The sequence below is a fragment of the Lactuca serriola genome, chromosome 3 (genome assembly GCF_051521515.1).
Source record: "Lactuca serriola cultivar US96UC23 chromosome 3, Lser_US96UC23_V15, whole genome shotgun sequence".
Taxonomy (NCBI): Eukaryota; Viridiplantae; Streptophyta; class Magnoliopsida; order Asterales; family Asteraceae; genus Lactuca; species Lactuca serriola.
Window position 1 is genome coordinate 248,293,795 of NC_136410.1, and position 6,202 is coordinate 248,299,996.

Genomic DNA, 6,202 nt, shown 5'->3' on the forward strand with positions numbered 1-6,202 from the left:
TTATTAAGGCATCAATGTTGGGCAATGTTTTAAAACCCGGGTCAACCCGGCCGGTTGAACCGGTTGGACCGTGACCCGGTGTAGAAGGCGGGTCAATTAAGACCGGTTTTTTGTAAAAATACGAACCGGATCGAACCGGCCGGGTTTTCCCTAAACTGCGGTTCGACCGCTTATATCGAACCGGTTAAAACCGGATTGACCCGTTTTAATAGGGTTTGGATAGTTGGATACAAGTATCGAACGCCAAAACAACAAGCCGTTTGCGGTTTCTTTAATGTTTTTCAATGTTTAAACTTTGTGGACATCAAATTATTGGTTTTATATGTTTATGGATTATGCATGAAAGTAAAAATATATAAAAATAGAAAAAAATCATAAACCGGGTTGACCCAGCGGTTCAACCGGTTGAACTGATTGACCCGTGAACCGGTGATCACACCGGGTCAACTAAAAACCCGGGTTTTAAAACATTGATGTTGGGTTATTCAAACTGGTACTTAATAATAAAAAAAAGTCATTATTATAAAGAGAAGCACAGGCCACGTTGAGAAGTCACGTGACGAAAAATAGTGGTGCCCAGCTGCCAACTAGAAGAATGGTACAAAAAATTATTAAAAATATAATAGCTATAAGCCTATAGCATCATACCATGATTTTTACTATAAAACAAGGCTTAATCCTTCTTTCCCGAACACTATTTTCATCTACATCCCTAATACATACCAGTGCTTCCATTTCACTATAAGCAATGGCTGAAATTGTTGTTTCTACCTTCTTCACGGTGGTCTTTGAAAAGCTGGCTTCTGAAGCTTTGAAGAAAATTGCTCGTGCCAAAGGAATCGATTCCGAGCTCAAGAATTGAAAAGATCATTAGGCCAGATCCACGCTCTGCTTAATGATGCTTCTCATAAGGAAATAACTGATGAAGCTGTTAAAGCATGGCTGAATGATCTCCAGCATTTGGCTTACGACATAGATGACCTACTTGACGATTTGGCAACTGAAGCTATGCATCGTGAGTTGACCGAGGTATCGGGAGCCACCACCAGCAAAGTAAGAAAGCTAATCCCAAAATGTTGCAGCAAGTTCTCATTAAGTAGTAGGATGCAATATAAGTTAGATGATATTAGCACCAGGTTACAAGAACTAGTGGACGCAAAAAATGATCTTGGTTTAATTGTAGTGACAAATGAAAACCCAAAATTGTAAGATACGAGGCATGTTTGGTAGATGCAAGTAGTATTGTTGGACGTGAAGGTCATAAGAAGGCATTGGTTCAACAACTTTTGGTGGGTAAAGATGAATCCTGTAGTCATCAGAACTTTAGTGTCGTGCCCATAGTTGGTATGGGTGGAGTAGGTAAAACAACTCTAGCTAGACTTTTGTATGACGAAAAGGAAGTGAAGGATCACTTCGAACTCAGGGCTTGGGTTTGTGTTTCCGATGAGTTCAATATCTCCAGTATAAGCAAAGTTATTTATCAATCTGTGACTGGGGAAAACAAGGAATTTGCAGATTTAAATCTGCTTCAAGAAGCTCTTAAACAGCAACTTATGAACAAACTATTTCTAATAGTTTTAGATGATGTGTGGTCTGAAAGCTATGATGACTGGGAAAAATTAGTGGGCCCATTTCTTGTGGGAGCTCCTGGAAGTAAAGTTATCATGACGACTCGGAAGGAGCAATTGCTCAAAAAGCTGGGTTATGCTCATGTAGACTCACTACAGAGTCTGTCACATGACGATGCTCTGACTTTGTTTGCTCAACATGCATTGGGTGTAGCTAACTTTGACTCACATCCGACACTTAGACCACTTGGTGAAGGGTTTGTGAAAAAATGTGATGGCTTGCCTTTGGCTTTAAGAACACTTGGGAGGTTATTGAGGACCAAAACAGATGAAGAAGCATGGAAAGAGCTGTTGGATAGTGAGATATGGAGTTTAGGAAATAGAGATGAGATTGTTCCGGCTCTAAGACTAAGTTACCATGATCTTTCTGCCTCTTTGAAAATGTGTTTTGCATACTGCTCCTTGTTCCCCAAGGACTACGAGTTTGAGAAGGAGGAGTTGATTTTATTGTGGATGGCTGAAGGGTTTTTGCACCAATCGACTACAAGCAAGTCAATGGAGCGTTTGGGTCTCGAATATTTTGAAGAGTTGTTGTCAAGGTCGTTTTTTCAACACCTGCCTGGTGACAAATCGTTGTTTGTGATGCATGATCTCATGAATGACTTGGCTATGTCTGTTGCTGGAGATTTTTTTTCAAGGTTAGACATTGAGGTAAAAAAGGAATTTAGGAAGAAAACTTTGGAAAAGTACCGCCATATATCATTCCAGTGTGATGATTTCATGGGTTATGAAAGGTTCGAGGCATTCAAAAGAGCTACAAATGTGAGAACATTCCTAGCATTGGATTCTACGAGGCACACAAATCCTGGATCATTCAGCTTTTCAGATAAGATTTTGGCCAACTTAGCTCAACAGTTACCATTACTAAGGGTTCTATGCCTGAGTTACCTGACAATAAGCGAGGTTCCAGAGTGTGTTGGTAGTATGAAGCACTTGTGTTATCTGAACTTATGTCGTACCCACATCAGAAGTTTACCAGAAAATGTGTGTCGTCTGTATAATTTAGAGACATTGATAGTTTATCGCTGCACTTTTTTAGCTAACTTGCCTGGGAACTTCTCAAAGCTTAAGAATTTGCGTCATTTTGACTTTAGGTGTACTCCGCTTGTGAAGAAAATGCCCTTAGGTATTGCTGAGTTGAAAAGCCTACAAACTCTCTCTAAAATCATTATTGAAGGAGACGATGGATTTTCAATGACCAGCCTTAAAGACTTAAAATATCTCCAAGGAAAAATTTTCATTACTGGGCTGGAAAAAGTGCAAAGTGCAATGCATGCACAAGAACTAAACTTTTCCCAAAAGAGGATAAGTGAGTTAGAGGTGGAATGGAGTGATGTATTTGATTGTTCTCGAAAGGAAACACTTGAAAAGGAGGTCCTCTGTGGGCTGAAGCCTCACAATGATGATTTGATAAAGCTTGGAATAGTGTCATTTGGAGGTAAAGAGTTTCCAAATTGGGTTGGGGATCCCTCATTTCTTCGGTTGGCTTGTGTGTCGATACATGGTTGCAAAAAATGTACATCTCTACCACCACTTGGGCAGCTACCTTCACTAAAGAAGTTGTCTATTCATGGCATGGATGAAGTGAAGGTTGTAGGCTCGGAATTACCTGGAAATGGTCTTGCATTCCCTTCACTTGAAAGTCTATCTTTTGTTAATATGCAGGAATGGGTGGTATGGTCAGGTACAGATTTTCCATGTCTTCGAAAGCTTTGGATAAGTGATTGTCCTAAGTTGGTTAAAATCTCACTTGAAGCACTACCATCACTAAGGGAGCTAACAATAAATAACTGTGGTCATGAAATGCTAACAAGTATAGTTGGTGTAACTTCATCAGTCACCCAGTTTAATATAAGTTACATCCCTGGTCTAACTGACCAGCTGTGGAGAGGTGTTATAGAGTATCTTGGGACAGTTGAAGAAATAAAAATTGAACGGTGTAATGAAATAAGATACTTGTGGGAATCTGAAGAAAAGTCAAGTAAGGTACTTGTAAATTTAAGGAAGTTGGTAGTGTATTTGTGTTCAAATTTGGTGAGTTTAGGAGAGATTGAGAACAACTGTGGCAGCCACCTAACATCTCTTAGGATCTTGGAAGTAAAGTTTTGTCACAGATTGGAGCGTTGCAGTTGCCCAGATAGCATTGAGACGTTGAATATACGTGGGTGTCATTCGATTACGTCTGTTTCTTTTCCATCAGGAGCGCAGAAACTCAAGTCAGTTACGATTGATGGTTGTAAGAAACTATTAGATAATGTGGTGGGAGGAGAAGATGTGACTAGGGTGCTTATGAACTCAAGCATGACCATGCTTGAATCTGTAGAGATAAGTTGTTGGCCAAACCTGAAATCGGTCATTGAATTGAGTCGCTTCATTCACCTCACCAAATTGGAAATAACAGATTGTCCAGAGATAGAGTCATTTCCAGACCACGAGTTGCCCAATCTCACTGCCTTAAAACATCTGACAATAACAAATTGTCCAAGTATGGATGCTTCATTCCCTTGTGGGCTTTGGCCTCCAAAATTGAGTGACCTTAATATAGGGGGGCTGAACAAGCCAATCACAGAGTGGGGCCCACAAAATTTTCCAACCTCACTTGTTGAACTACAGTTATTGGGTGTTAGAGCAGATCTGAGTAATTTTAGTCAATTATCCCATCTTCTTCCTTCAACTCTTACGTATCTTGGCATAGATGAATTTGAGAAACTGGAATCAATTTCAGCGGGACTCCAACACCTCATCTCCCTCAAGAAATTATGCATTTACAAGTGCCCAAAGACGTTAGATCTACCAGAAATGTTGTTGCCTTCACTTTTGAGTTTGAGAATCTATAGTTGCCCAAATCTACAAGAACGGTGTAGTAAAGAAGGCTCCTACTGGTGGCCCCTCATTGCCCATATCCCCTTACTTGACATATTCTGAGGAATTACCAAGTTAATGTGAAGGTATGCACCTCCCCCGCCCCCTGGTTTTAATAGTCATAACTATAGTAACTGACTTTGCTTTCTTTCCAAAAACATATGCAAATATTATGTCACCATAAGTATGTATATAATCAAAAGTTATGTTTTTGTCTTAATATATTGTTGTTCATATGGACATGAAATTGGTTTTCTCTTTCTGTTTTTTTGTCGCTGAATACGATTAAAGTTTTGTACATGGAAGAGCCAATTAGATATCAAAATAAATCAGAATGGTTAACACACGTACATATCTTAAGAATAAAAATAGTATATGTGAAATTCCAAATTAGATTGTTAACTTGGATTGGTTGTAGAAGTTTCATTAATTGTTGAAGTTGTACAATTTTGATTCTGAAATCATGATAATAACAATTTAATAAACTACAAACAAACACAAATATGTTTAGATTATGAATCACTTTAGATACATAAGATTTCTTAAATAATGCACTGTATTTCCTAATAGCTTCATATGACTTCACCCATTAGAAAATGTCAAGATATATACTGCTTAATTATTTGAGGATCCATTTAACTCCAGAGATTAATGGGTCAAATGTATGGATGCTTAATTGTATCGTTCAAATTTGATTTATTCTGTTTTCTATGTTTGAGAGTTAGATTGACATGCACCAGAACAAAAAACATAGAATAACTTATACTCTTTCCCATATAACTTTTGTAACTCATGTTTCTTTGTGAAATTGGTCAGAACACTACAAGAAACTGGAATCATGTCCAATGGGACTTCAACATTGTTGTTGCTTCAGTTCTCAATTTCAAAAATCTGTAGAAAGCAAGGATTGGTAGAAGATGCTGCTACTGGCATATCCCCTAGGGATTACAAAAGTAATATGAAGGTATTACTCTCTCTACCTTTGACTTGTTTTAGTTTAAAATTTAAATAGGCATAATTTTAGTAGTTGATTTTGCTTTTATTCCAAATGCAGGTTTTTGATATTATCTCAGCATAAAGAATTTTTCTCAATATCATAAAATGATTTGGTTTTTCACATGAACATGATTTTGGTGTGAACAGGGAATAGCCAATGAGGATTGCAAGATATATCAAAACAGTTACTGATTCACACGATTTACAGCCAAGTAGTAAGAGATTTGATGTCTGTGGATGCAAAACTTTTTAGAAATAAAAGGTTCAAGAGGAAATACAAGATTAAATGCTGGTGGTGCATCAGATCTACAAGGCTGGTTCCTCTCAAGCTGCTTGCAGATTGAAAAATCATTATGTAGCTTCCAAAGTTGACTTCTTCTGGTTATAATCAAAGTAAGGTGGCTACTCATTATTAACTCCACCAACGATGCCTCTGTTTATTGATCTCTTTGTATATAAAATGATGATATTGAGCTGATTGATTTTTATAACTTTAGTATTGATATATAAGTGGATTCTACTTAGATATTCAAGTCTAAGAGAAATTTAAAATCGATTGTACTTAAGAACTGGAAATATGGTTTGACATTAGTCATTGAGGCTGGTTTCTTGTATATGATGCCATCTTTTGTTGGCCTAAATAAATATAAACCATAGTCCATGGATGGAAACCATATTATTAAATCATCAAGATGTAAAGATAACCATACCTTGAT

The 6,202-nt window shown here is 37.6% G+C and overlaps 1 pseudogene across 1 annotated transcript; it reads left to right on the forward strand.

Annotated features, from left to right (window-relative positions):
* The first annotated feature begins 716 nt into the window (after positions 1-716).
* LOC145093854 (putative disease resistance RPP13-like protein 1) lies at positions 717-5,994 on the forward strand (annotated as a pseudogene). Its single transcript, XR_013703114.1, has 3 exons — positions 717-4,576; positions 5,307-5,454; positions 5,634-5,994. The product of XR_013703114.1 is annotated as a putative disease resistance RPP13-like protein 1 (transcript).
* Positions 5,995-6,202: the final 208 nt, after the last annotated feature.